Raw genomic sequence first — 13,369 nt, 5'->3', positions numbered from 1 at the left:
GGCCTTCAACAGTCCTAAAACCTCCTCTCGGCTGACCCGGTGGACTCTTAGGTTACAGCAATTCATCTTCCAAGTACATCACAGAAGAGGATGTCTGAACCTGGGACCAGATGCCTTGTCACGAGCCTGTGAATCTCAAGAAAGTGAAAGTGTGCCCTGTCTAGCCATAATAAAACCAAAATGTGCCTCTGACATACCCCACACGTTACAGGAAATCTCACAAGCGCAAAGTCATGACAATACGGTGTCTCTCCTCCAACTGTCCCAAAAAACCAGAAAGGTTCAGGATAACCAAATCACCTTTGAGGTCCACCAGGGGGTGTTATATTGCCGGGTTCCTGTCAAGAACAATGGAAATAAATTCCAACTGGTCGTTCCTCAGGCATTAATTCCTGGTTTCTTGCACTACGTACACGATAACCCGCTGGGAGGACATCTGAGACGGCTGAAAACCTTACTGAGGCTCTTGGAGGTGGCGTGGTGGCCAACTGTCCGTAAGGATGTCTGGGAGTATGTAAAAGGATGTGAAACTTGTCAAAAATACAAACATGACAATACAAAACCCAGCGGTTTCTTACAGCATACACAAGTGACAGAACCAGGTCACACTTGGGGGATGGATTTCATGGGACCTTTCCCGACCAGTAAGAAACGAAACGCTTACTTACTGGTGTTTGTGGATTATTACACCAAATGGGTAGAGATGTTCCCCCTTCGAGATAGTAAGACCCCTAAGATCGTAAAAATTCTAAGGGAAGAAATCTTCACCCGTTGGGGGGTGCCAAAGTACCTCATTTCCGACCGGGGGGCCCAATTCACCTCCAATGTGCTCGCTGAGCTCTGCAGGTCCTGGGGAAGCATCCAAAAACTTACTACCAGCTATCATCCTCAGACAAACCTGACAGAAAGAGTAAACAGGACGTTAAAAACAATGATTGCGTCATATGTGGGACAACATCATGATAGATGGGACCAGTGGTTGCCTGAATTAAGGTTTGCCATCAACACAGCACATCATGAAACTACAGGTAGAGCACCTGCTGAATTAATGATGGGCAGACAGCTACATGGTCCACTGGAGAGGTTAATCTTCAAAAACCCCACTCCTGACCAAACCTCATATAATATAGTTGAAAGACAGACCATCATGGCAGAGGAGGTAATGCACCAAGTAGGTGTACAACAATCTAGACAAGCTAGATATTATAATGCCCGACAGAAAGATGCGCAGTTTCAGCCGGGTGATCTAGTCTGGGTTAAAACTCACCCTCTCTCGTCTTCCTCGAATAAATACTCTGCTAAGCTAGCGCCCAAATGGGAGGGACCAGCTGAAATAATAAAAAAAATGGGGCCAATAAATTACACCGTTCGCTGGGGAGACCCATGTAAAACAGACATTATAAATGTGGTTAACTTGAAACGCTGGTACGGACGATCTCCTCCTATGCCGAAGGCTGGGGGGGGGAATCTATGTAGCGTGGCCACATAAGGGGAGGTTTTATATTAAGGTTTATGACTTTAAATGTGTGTCATTTATTCTTAATTGTTATATTGCTTTCTCCTGTTATCTGTCATTCCCCTCAGCTGTTGTGTGTTGTTCCCCGATCTCTGTTCACGCGAGATCTTCGCGTGAATTCATGTTACGTGTTTTCCTGTCACGTAAACAGGAACTAACTGTCAGTTTCTATTTAAAGAACAGCTATGCCGGTGTTCGACGCTCATTTGCGAGTACGCACTTCAAACCCGTTCATTCATAAATTGGAATACGCTGGTGACTGACCTGGGAGCGCTGAGACGCCGTTCCTCCTGGAGGTATTTCGTTTGGCTCGTAGCCAGGATTACCTTTTATCAGAGGACTTTGGGCATTCATCAATTCATCACTCCATCACTTGATCACGCTCACGGACGATACAAACACCCGGTGAGGCTGATCTGAACACTGTATATAACTCGGTGCACACTGGACATCACTTTTACTTGTATATACACTTTGTTTGTTATTATTGTAAATATTATTGGTTTGTTAATACACTTGGTTTATGGGTATTTCATCAGTGTTGCTATTTATTTTCTCCACATCATTTACTATCATTAGAAACGGTACGGAAGATCCCAAAATAGTGTAAACTCCACTTAATGGTATTGGAGAGTGTTACAACGTATATATACACATATACACACACATGCATACACACACACACTCAGGAATTAAAAAGGAGGAAGGACGCTAAGAGACTTGAAGTAAGCAATAAAGGGATGCCATTTTTTTTAAAGAAATTACTTCTCCCAGAACATCTTACTTTTTCCAGTTTCAGAAAAGACATGGTATCCACTAGCCATTGGGATGTTGATGGAGGTTTATTAGATTTCCAGTGGAGTAGACTGCGGCGCCTGGCTAACAAAGAGGTAAAAGATTAAATATCCAGTTGTTTGGAATTAAACTGTGACCAATTCTTCGGTACCCCAAAAATTGCTATAGCGGGGCAAACATCAATTCTCATTTTTAACACTTCAGACATAATTGACCCAAAAAATATGCAACATAGGACAATTAAAAAACATATGACTAAAATTGCACCGAGCAGCATGACATCTGTCACATCTATCTTCAATATTAGGAAATATTTCAGATGGAGAAATGAATTCTATTTGTATGAGGCCAAGACGTACACAAATACTACACGACTGTATTCTGTCCAGTGCAGCCGCCCACCAGTCCTCTTCAAAACTTTCTCCGAACTCCCCCTCCCACGCTCGTTTAATTTTGTCAATAGAAAAATCATCTAAACCTAAAAGACAACTATACATTCTAGAAACTTGTGACCTGTGATGTGGATTGAATTGCAGAAATTCTTCCCATACTTGCATCGGGGGCAGAGATGGGTAGTTATCCGCCGCTATCTGCCTGTCTGAGACCTGGTTAGTTGAAAGTTTCCTGGACTCCATGTTACAACTAGCCGGTTTTTCTCTACACCGTGCAGACCGCACTGCGTGCTCACAAAAACTATGTGGAGGTGGGGTTGGCTGTTACATCAATAGCAACTGGTGCTCTGATTGTAAAAACTTGTCGCAAACCTGTTCTCCAGAGTTAGAGTCTCTCACGGTGATGTGTAAGCCCTTTTACTTGCCTCGTGAGTTTTCTTCTGTTGTTTTGATGGTTATTTATATTCCCCCGGACGCTCCTTCTCCGGTGGCTCTGCAGCAACTTGTGTATAATATCACAGAGGTAGAAAATAATAATCCTGATGCCGCCATGTTTGTGCTGGGAGATTTCAATCACGTCTCCTTGAGGAAGGCACTCCCCAGATACAAGCCCCAAATCCAGATTGCTACTAGGAAGGATAAAACACTGGATCAGTGCTACTCTCCTATTCCTGAGGCATATCATGCTGTGGTTAGGGCCCCTTTGGGTGAGTCCGACCACAACACTATCTTTCTTATTCCAAAATATCGCCAGAGACTTAAAGTGGCGAAACCAACTGTTAAACTTTTTAGGAAATGGTCCCCACAAGCTATAGACACATTACAGGACTGTTTTGACTCCACCGTATGGAGCAATTTTTGGTCTGATGGTCAGGATATTAACATCTTTACTGTTACCGTCACATCCTATATTCAATTCTGTGAGGGTGTTTGTATTCCTACAAGAGCTGTTCATGTCTTTAATAACAGTAAGCCCTGGTTTAATAATGAAGTGCGAGTTCTATGTAAGGCAAAACAGGCTGCTTTTAAGAGTGGTGATATGGGTCAATACAAATTACTGAAATATGAATTCCAGTGAGCTGTGTTAAAATCCAAGGCTTCCTATAAAGCTAAGCTTGAAAACAAATTACATGCAAATGACATCAAAGGTGTTTGGCGTGGGCTGCAGGACATTACTGATTATAAGATCAAACACCATGTTCCTGTCAGTGACCCCTCTCTTCCTGGGAGGCTAAATGACTTCTACTGTCGTTTTGACAGTGGAAGTCACTTGCCCCCACCCTGCTATAGAGAGCAGGGGGACTCTCCACCCACTATCTCTGAGCATGATGTTAGGATCTTGCTCCGTCAGCAGAACATCAGGAAGGCGGTGGGGCCTAACGGCGTAATGACTGCTACTTTAAGACACTGTGCTGATCAATTAACATCTGTCCTCACTTTTATCTTTAACTGGTCTCTTCAAATTGATATTGTGCCTGCTTGTTTTAAATCCGCTGTGATCATCCCAGTGCCAAAGAAGGATAGGATTTCGTGTCTTAATGATTATAGGCCTGTGGCTTTAACTTCTGTCATTATGAAAGTGTTTGAGCAACTGATATGTAAACACCTGTCCAGTATTTCACTTGACCCCCACCAATTTGCTTATAGAGCAAATAGTTGTGTTGATGACGCAGTTTCACTATGTTTGCACTCTATTCTTCAACATCTGGAGTTCAAATCTACATATGCACCTAGGTGTTAGAACATCACTTTGCAAATGGATTTTTAATTTTTTATGTGATAGGAAGCAGGTGGTTAAAATGGGTGATTACGTCTCGCAGTCAAAATTTCTGAACATTGGCGTCCCACAGGGCTGCGTCCTATCTCCACTTCTGTTCTCTTTATACACACAATTCTGTCAATCACACAGTACAATCACACAGTTCTGTCAATCACACAGTTTTTTTATTCAAGTTTGCTGACGACACTTCTGTAGTTGGTCTTATTACTAATGGAGATGAGTCTGACTACCGCAGAGAAGTGGAGGGGCTGGTGAAATGGTGCGAAAGTTTTAACTTGTCACTTAACATCTTAAAAACAAAGGAACTGTTAGTGAATTTTAGAAAGACCTCTAGTCTCCTCCCTATGCTCTGCATAAATGGGGTGGAGGTTGAGAGGGTCACTTCCTTCCAGTTCCTTGGGACTACAATCCAGGAATCCCCATCATGGGAGCTTAACACTAATATTAAGATCAGTAAAGCACATCAACGACTCCACTTCTTGCGGCAGCTCAAAAAGTTTGGTGTCAGCCGAGTTGCCATGACCCACTTTTATAGGTCAACTATTGAAAGCGTCCTTACTTTTTCCATGCTTGTCTGGTTCGGTCATACAACAGCTCAGGACAAAACTAGGATGGAAAGAGTAGTACGCAGGGCTTCAAAAATCATAGGCTGTAGCCTCCCTTCACTATCTTCACTCTTCTCCACTAGAATAATCAGAAAGGCTAAAAGCATCATAGCGGACCACTTTCACCCTGCTCACCATCTCTTCAATCTCCTCCCATCAGGAAGAAGATATAGGAGCATTAAGACTTCCACATCACGCTTCAGAGATAGCACCTTCCCTCTGGCTATTAGACATCTGAATTTGCACTGACTGCTAGCAGAACCTTACTAACTGCAGGCACTGTGCACTTTCTGGGCTGTTGGTTTTTTTTATTTTTTTTATTTATTTTATTTATTTATTTTTTTGAACGTCTGCAGGGTTCTAGTCTAATGTTTTATTGTTGTTGGGGACTGTTGGTGTACTTTTGATGTCTGTCTTTAGGTCATTTTTGTCTGAGAGTTGTACCAAGACAAATTCCTATCAACTTGTTGACATGGCAATAAATTATTATTATTATTATTATTATTATTAGTTAGAGAATAAGGTAGCAGAGCAGTGTCTAATCTGCAAAAACCGATACAGGTGTGACCCTGATAGCCCCAAATCAGAAGATAGTTGTACGTAGCTACAAAACGTGCCATCTCTGTAAAAGTCTCGAAAACATCTCAAGCCCTTTGAGTGCCACTGCTTAAGTACGGGATCATTAAGAGAGGGGGAAACATATGATTTCTCAACAGCGGCATCAATGTTAAAGCAGAAGTACATTTAAAATGTCGCCTAAACTGACACCAAATCCGAAGGGTAGATACCACTACTTGATTAAGTGTCAAGGATGCTGAAGAGACATTAAAAGATAGGGGTGAAGTAAGCAAGGCCAGCAGTGAAGTAGATATACATGAGTTTGCTTCCAATCTGCACCATGGCGCAGTGGACGAACTGAGCCAAAATGTTATCTTGTGAATATTAACTGACCAAAAGTAAAACATGAAATTGGGTAACGAGAGCCCACCATTTAGTTGGCATCTCTGAAGCAATGATTTACAAATTCTGGGCATTTTTCCACCCCAAAGAAAGTCAATGACAATCCGATCAATAGATTTAAAAAAATGCTTAGGGATAAACAGAGGAATGCACTGAAAGGCAAAAAGAAACTTGGGCAAAACATTCATTTTCACCACATTGATCCTACCTATCAACGATAGAGGCAGATTGCTCCATCGCTGAAAATCAGACTTAGTCTGTTCCAACAAAGGGGAACGATTAGCAGATACAAGAGAGGACAGAGTAATATTAATGCCAAGGAATCTAAATCCTGCTTTGCTTAGTTTTAATGGAACAACAGACTGCAAAAGACCCATAGCCAACGCATTCATCGGAAAACACTCACTTTTGTGAAGATTTATTTTGTATCCAGAAAAACATTGCAACATAGATAAAATAATTGGAAAACTCGAAATCGGGTTAGATACATATAATAAAAGATCATCAGCATACAGTGACAGCCTAGTTTCAATGCCTGACCTCACCACTCCTTGCAGCAATGGAGAAGACCTCGGAGCAATCGACAATGGTTCAATGGCTAGGGCGAACATCAAAGGGGAAAGTGGGCACCCTTGTCGAGTTCCCCTTCCCAGTCTAAAATAGCTGGATCTATTGTTATTGGTGTGCACACTCGCCTGAGGAGAAGCATATAAAAGACGTATCCACTTCAGAAATTTGGATTTGGGGATACATTTATTAAGCACAGTGAAAAGATACTCCCACTCCACGCTATCAAACGTTGAGTGAAATAACAACTTCAGGTGTCTCGGAAGAGTGTTTAAGATGAATTATATTTAAAAGAGTCTGCACATTGAAGAATAAATGTCTTCCCCTGATGAGCCACATAACTTAGGATCCTTGTCTCTTTTTAGAAGCAGAATTATGGATGCTTGTGTAAGCGTCTCTGGTAGGAAGCCACGCTCTAAGGATTCTGAATACACTGACAAAAGTAATGGAGACAATTTGTTCTGAAATTTCTTCAGAAACTCGACAGGAAAGCCATCGGGCCCAGGAGCTTTATTGCCATGCATCCTTTTAATTGCCTGATTTATTTATTTTGTATCTATAGGGGCTTCGAGATCCCTGACAACAGCTGGGGTAATTGCAGTAAAATCTAAATTCTGTAAAAAGGATGTCATATCTTGGGTATCAGATGGAGATTCAGATGTGTATAGGGACAAATAAAATGATTTAAAGATGGCATTAATACCTTCAGGATCAGATATCAAATTGCCAGATAGGTCCTGACTTTGTGGGATCAGACGGTTAGCTGCTTGACGTCTTAACTGATGAGCTAAGAGGCGACCAGCTTAATCACCATGTTCATAGAAAGTACTACGAGAATGCAATAGAAGCCGCTCAGCATCATCAGTCAGAATGAGATCAAGTTCAGCTTGTAAATCTAGGCGTTGTTTAAATTGATCACGTGAATGGGAATAGGTAAGCTGCTGATCAATCTGAAAGATACTAGAAGTGAGTTCACGTATCCTTGTGATGCACACTTTATTTGTATAAGAAATAATCTGTCCCCGAAGGTAAGCTTTAAGTGTTTCCTAAAGCAATGAATAAGAAACCACCCCATCTTGATTTGTAGCCAAAAAATTGTCAATGGAAGTTGAGATAAAATCAATGAATTTAACATCCGCATGGTCAGAGATAACAATAGCATGGTAAGAAACAGATGTTACTTTGGATATTAGGGAACTATCTATAAAGAAATTATCAATACGGGAGTACGACTGATGGACTTGCGAGAAAAAAGAAAATGTCTTATCTTGAGGGTTATAAAATCTCCATGGATCAACACAACCATTTTTGGACATGAATTCAACTATTGCTCTAGACATAGATGATAGTCATTGTCCTGGAACTAGAACGGTCCATAGCAGGATCAATTACACAATTAAGATCTCCGGCAAAAATAAGTGAATGACTATTTAATGAGGGGAGGATCTCAAATAACTTGTTTATAAAATCTGGATCCGGTTTCCCATGCCTTGTATGTTCCAAGTTAAGAACCTTATTGTGGAGCCAACTGGGTTTAATAGATTAACATGAGAACTAGCCATTTACTCTAGCAAACTAAACTGATCCCCTTGGGGACATATATATATACATATATATATATATATATATATATAACCCCCCATCCCAACAACCCCACCCACACACCCAAGCACATCTAATGTCCACATCCCCAAATGATGCGAACCCATGTGCAGTCTCAACCCATACAACAGCTGCTTGCGATTAGAGATTAACAAAGAGAAGATGGAGACCTGCAGAATACAAGTCAATAACAAAAAAGCACTAGAACAGACATTATTCATTAACCAATAACATTGCACTTATACATTAAAATATGAAAACAGTATGACTTGTAATTAAACAGTAAACATAATATAAAAAGAAAAAAAATCGTATGAAGATCAAAAAGGAGAGCGAAGTAAGGAAAGAAAGAAAAAATACTAAATCACATTCGCAGTAGACCATAGTACAGTGTCCCATGCGTACAACAAAGGGTTAACTTGCCCTACTCACATGTCTACACATAAACACTTACGAGTCACTAGAAACACTCTGGTGAGGCTGTAAAGATTTGACATAAGTTTTTGCCAAATCCGGTGAGTTGAACTGCCTTTCGACCACGTTGAAAGTAACACGCAGTCTAGCCGGATGAAGAAAACCAAACTTTACCCCAGGAATTAAGCGCAATTGCTGGCGAACCTCATTGAAGGCAGACCGGGCACGAGCAATTGTTGCTGTAAAGTCCGGGAAGAGTGATAATGCAATCTTGCCACAATGACTCGCGGACGCTCCCCCGGTCCTGGCTTCGGCTGTAAAGTGCGACGTGACCGGTCAATAATGATGTCCTTGTTGATGCCAAGTGCCTCTTGAAGTAGCTTGGAAATCGCCACAATAGTAGATGCTCTCCCTTCCTGAACTCCAATTATCCTTGTGTTACGACTTGATCTGGCTTCCAGATCTTCGCACTTATCCTCCAATTTTACCACAACGGCCGAAAGAAACTACCTTCTCCTGGAGCACAGTGATGTCATCCATCGGTTCACAATATTTCTGCCAGATCATTACGCAATGATGAAAGTATCTCAGTTTTAAGAGACTGTGTATCGTCAAGAGTCAACACGATTTTAGTGCACTCCTCAGGGCTGGCCAAATCACGCTCTGCCGAGGATACGCTTGCTGTAGCAGGCCGCTGTTGCGATGTTTGTGCATTATCCCTTTTACTGCTTTTAGTTTTCATTTTTGTTGCAAGAGATGAAAACAACACTTAGACACTTAGTAATATACGAAAAGGTGCGTAATTATCGAAATATGAGATTCTGCAGGACCTCCCGCGACCACGTCCTATTCCATAACTCACCTAACCAGAAGTCCTAGCATATGACCTTTATTTAGTTGAAAATCAATATGACTTTATTGATTAACACACAAAAAAATCCACTAACTATAATAACAGAAATGGATCAAACAAGTATTTCTTTATATTCTGTAGGACCAGGAACGTGCAGAAGAAATGGTCAGGCTCATGAGGTGGTGGTGGTGAAGTTGGAGGACCTAACCAACTTCTGAAATGGTGAAAGCTTGCAAAGCCAGAATGGGGGAGGGTCTCAAACAACTAGTGCAGATGCAGCTCTAAAAACAAAAAGATCAAATTGCTGAATACATGTGCCATGACTCGGAACCTGCGAAGAGGTTTTACGAAGTCAGTTCAACGGTCTCCGAAGTCAATAGGATTAGAAAACTACAGCGGTTGAGCCTTGAACAAGGTTGAACCGCCCGCACGGTATAAAAAAAAAACCTGCAACACTTCTGATTGTTACATTATTGTTGTTTTCGTGTTGATATATTTTGTGGTACATCTGGTTTCTGTGTGAGTATGCTGGTGTTTTATTGTATGACTTATGTTGACAGGAATCTGAAGAACCTGAAGGGGGAGGACAACATCCGTCTACCTCCAAGAAAGTACGTTTACTGACCCGTTTCAAACTTTCTAAAATGTATATGTTGTTAGTGTTTGATGGGATGTACTGGTGATTTTATTTTGTACTTCATGTCCACAGGAAGCTGGCACAGTGAGGGAGGAGGAGTGAGATGGGGACATTTTTGGCAATTACAGTTTGGACATTCTTGCCCTGAGGTTCTAAAGACAAAAACGGACTCCATGAAATGGTATAGCCTGCTGTCTAACACAAACACTGAATAAAATATATGAATCTTAGAAATTCTCATGTCATTAATGATCTTACTCATTTTCTCCTTTTACTCCATGGAGACTGTTAACAGACTGAAATGCAGGGAATCAAGCCAGTACACCCTTAAACACTTGTCTAACATCTATCCTATGTTGTTAGAATTTAATTTATGAAGTAATATTAGCCAGCAATACTATTGAGATGTTCCTGCTGCAATAAAATCATGTTCCTTGGATTTGTTTTATAAAGTGTATTGTTGACCTTAATTTAGTGGATTATAACAAAAATTAAAAGAACATAATCAGACACATCAAATAATGGTTTTCATGTAGATTTCTGTCTCTTCAATTCATTCTTACAGTGCACAACTTGTTGCACATTTTATCATTGCCCCTTGTGCCCTTCACTGAAGCCAATGACTCAAAAGAAGATTCAAAATCATTGGGAAGGCCATGTAAAAAAAGGCATTCATTTTCAAAGGTAAATGTATTACCTTAATGCAGTTGTGGCTGTGAAATCAAATGCAACAGCTGTTTAATCTTGATTGTCAACATCTATCTGATTTGCATACTGTGTTAAGTTTGTGTTTAACCTTGGCTTTGCATTTTTATTAGCTCAACTACGTACTGGACATAGAGAGACCAGGGAATGAGCTGATTGTCCGAACAGCAAAGACAGGCCTTGATTTACAGGTAAAAACATCAAAAACATCAAATTTGAACCATTATATTTAGAATTGTTTTGTAATTCTTATGTGAAAATGCACTCATACCTTTCTTTCATTATATATAAGGGTTTGCCAAGACAACCGTATGGAAAAGACTGTGGTATATTTATGTTGATGGTATTTATTAATACTCTGTTTTTGCCTTATTCTGACATATTTTTCATTTATAGTCCGCATTGTACATGGTGCTGGATGCCCCATTTGACTACACAATTGTGAGTATTAGGAATGCTTGCTGTACCTTTGAGATGATTTCGTGAGAACGCCTGTCCGATGCCCTGAGGAAGCAATCAGCAACCCAGCCAGAATCCTGAAGTGGTCATCTAATGACTGCCTCGTTCAGGTCTTCTTGATGGCCTCTGTAATAGAATAATGGTCAATACCACAAAAAAATCTGTTTGCTGGTTAATTGTTTAGTAACGAGTAGAATTAGAAGCTCAATCGAATGCATGACTTAGCCGAGTTCTTTGGATGAAGCTGTAATACTTACTCAGGGATTCGTACAGGCATTTCTCCGCCATCTCAATAAACTGGAAGTACAGCTCCACATCCATCAAGCTGTCTGACATTTGAAAATATACAAATATTATAATAGTGATAATAACAGTTTTACAGATATTTGTAAGTAATTCAAATGTAAAGTTAAACGTTTAATACCAAGTGACTAAAAGCGCACTCTATTGGCACTAGACTAAATGGTAAAACTTACCAGATTTATTCTTGGCCACATCCTGCAGGCTTCTCTCCCTTTAGAAAGGGTCTTGGGACCTGCTGGGCACCCTGGCTCTCCAGCACCTGGATCCGGCTCCGTAGGGTCGTCACCAGCGCCCGCAAGTCAATGACCCTACAGACAAGCCTGCTAACCCTCACACGCCTCCTATATTCTTTCCCCTCTTCTCCATCATCCTGCTCCTGTGTCTCCTCTTCTAGAGGAGGAGGGGGTGACGGAGGGAGCTACCATGGGGGGATCTGGGTTGGATGTTCGCAGCTCCTCCAGCTTATCCACCACCACCCTCCTCTTGATCCTGAACATTTCTTCTCCTCCTTCTTCTTGGTCCTACAGAATATATAGAAATGCTTATTTGACCAATTTATGTTATTGTAAATGAGGTTAAGCTCATTGTTTTGTTTGCATCTCTTTTTTTATACAATACTAATTCAATTCACACTCCACAATAAATAGAATTTACATCTTGTTTCGTGAACATGTTTTCAATTACGGAGTTCAATGTAATTGTCATATTTGTTCTGGTGTTTAAAGATTTTAGAGAAAATAATTAATAAATGTTTGCCTGGGTTGTGATAATATTGTATTGTATTGTATTGTATTGTATTGTAAACACCTTCATTGTTTTGAAGTGGAGGTTGCTCAACAATAACATCACAAATATTTCAATCAAATGAGTCTGGAAGTTACTGCTCATACCTAGATTGATGGCCACCTTCTGATGTTTGTGATCCTCTTTTTGTTCATTATTGCACCTCCACTAAATTAATGCAAACAATACACTTTATAAAAAACATAACTGCAAATCTTATAAAAAAACAAGGAACAAGACTTTATTGATTAAAACATGATCTTCAGGATAGCTGTAGCAACCGTGATGGTGGATGAATATAAAGAAATACTTTGACCAGTTTCTTTTATTATAGTTAAAGTGTATTGTTTGTGTTAATAAAGTCATATTCCTTGTTTTTAATTTTGTTTTGCAGTTATGTTTTTATAGTTAACAAGTTGTAGTTTTTTTGTGTTAATCAATAAAGTCATATTGATTTCCAACTAAATAAAGGTCATATGCTAAATTAATTAAATGCTCTTTTCAAGTTTCTTTATTTGATGTACATGATCCAGGCTGATTTAGTGATCCTGACAATGATATAGACACAAGTTTAATAAACTAACACTGCATCAGAGCGGGCAGGAAGGGGGTACTGCCAGGAAACTGCAGTTAGTCTCTCAAAGTCATTAGACGATACTTATCAACAAGCAATCTAATGAGGCGTTGGCTCAAAATATCATTACATAGTTTACATATTGATAACAGCTAAATGTTGACAATTCAAAAAGACAAATCTTAATAAATGTGCCAGTGTGAGTCACCCACAACTGCACATGGACTTCCCAATGATTTTGAATCTTCTTTTGAGTCACTGGCTTCAGTGAAGTGATTTCCACAAAGCATATTAATCCAAAGAAGCTTTTCAGCATTTGTTTGAAATTATAATCATTAATTATAATAATGTAATTAGATCATTTATGACACTTTACGTGGACATCTACCCACAGTGGTAAGAAGGCCCTCGTTGTTGACTGGAG

The 13,369-nt window shown here is 40.2% G+C and overlaps 1 long non-coding RNA gene across 3 annotated transcripts; it reads left to right on the top strand.

The window, feature by feature from the left end:
• Positions 1–1,699: 1,699 nt before the first annotated feature.
• On the top strand, positions 1,700–12,835 carry LOC127620140 (uncharacterized). 3 transcript variants are annotated; one of them, XR_007967675.1, is made up of 8 exons: positions 1,700–1,921; positions 9,626–9,916; positions 10,045–10,095; positions 10,194–10,302; positions 10,687–10,805; positions 10,940–11,017; positions 11,223–11,267; positions 11,790–12,835. It is a non-coding gene; the product is annotated as an uncharacterized LOC127620140 (long non-coding RNA). The 3 variants fall into 3 exon arrangements; XR_007967674.1 differs by having other exon boundaries at positions 10,194–10,805; XR_007967676.1 differs by lacking the exon at positions 9,626–9,916 and having other exon boundaries at positions 10,194–10,805.
• The last annotated feature ends 534 nt before the right edge of the window (positions 12,836–13,369 follow it).

This window comes from Xyrauchen texanus, chromosome 26 (assembly GCF_025860055.1).
Source record: "Xyrauchen texanus isolate HMW12.3.18 chromosome 26, RBS_HiC_50CHRs, whole genome shotgun sequence".
Lineage (NCBI taxonomy): Eukaryota > Metazoa > Chordata > Actinopteri > Cypriniformes > Catostomidae > Xyrauchen > Xyrauchen texanus.
Note: the sequence above shows the minus strand (reverse complement) of the source record. Positions and strands in the feature narration are given on the sequence as shown.